This window comes from Fukomys damarensis, unplaced genomic scaffold (genome assembly GCF_012274545.1).
Source record: "Fukomys damarensis isolate Sample0158 unplaced genomic scaffold, DMR_v1.0_HiC HiC_scaffold_39, whole genome shotgun sequence".
NCBI classification, from domain to species: Eukaryota; Metazoa; Chordata; class Mammalia; order Rodentia; family Bathyergidae; genus Fukomys; species Fukomys damarensis.
In genome coordinates this window covers 35,019,967-35,020,644 of record NW_022900951.1, presented here as the reverse complement: position 1 = coordinate 35,020,644, position 678 = coordinate 35,019,967, and the positions used below count along the sequence as shown (strand labels likewise).

The following is a 678-nucleotide window of genomic DNA, read 5'->3' as shown; positions in this document are numbered from 1 at the left end:
CGCGTGCGGTGGCTCCCTGCCAGCGCCGCCAAGTCGGCCGCGTCCCCAGGCTGCCTGCAGAGGCGGATTAGGGAAGGAGCGAAGCGAGCCTGTGACTAATCGCGGGGCCTCGGACCGGAGCACCAAGGCCATGTGCGACTGACAGGATCGACACTAGCAGAGGACACGGCGACGCCTCGCTTAATTGTAGGCTTAAAAAATTGCCGCCTGAGCAGCTCCGATGCGGAGAGCCACGGCGTGCGCGTAGAGCCGGGGAACGCGCCAGCGAGCGCGCGCGCCGGGGGAGGATCCTACTTTCTCGCCCGAAGGAGGGAGGTTAGTGGTCTTCTGGATCAGGGAACCTAGCCCCAGCCCCTCTGCAGGGTCGCCGCGTACCGACTGAGGGTGGCTGAGCAGGCTCACACACACACACACACACACACGAAACACTTTCTCTTTCCTCTTCTCCACCAAGTGAGATACAAAGTCCTGGATGACCAAAGGAAAGGAGAGACAAGTCAAGGCTGCAAGGACCGAGGTGCCAGAAACTCGGGGCTCAAAGACTCGCACCCTGGGCTCTTCACCCACGACCAAAGTCCTTGTGGCCCAGACCTCCTTTCTGGAGCGCCGGGGCCTCTCTGGGAGAAGCGTTGGCAGGACGGCTGAGCTGCGTGTGGGGGAGGGGGAAGGCGGGGTGGC

General features: G+C 63.3%; 1 protein-coding gene across 6 annotated transcripts in view; it reads left to right on the top strand.

Annotated features, from left to right (window-relative positions):
• Bcor (BCL6 corepressor) overlaps positions 1 to 678 on the top strand; it is a 134,114-nt gene that overhangs the window by 79,512 nt on the left and 53,924 nt on the right. The window contains exon 1 of one of the 6 annotated variants that reach the window (XM_010636208.3): positions 281 to 315. The exons of the other annotated variants lie outside the window; for them this stretch is intronic. The gene's annotated coding sequence lies outside the window, so the exon portion shown is untranslated. Of the gene's footprint in view, positions 1 to 280; positions 316 to 678 lie in introns of those variants that run through there. 6 annotated transcript variants of the gene reach the window in all.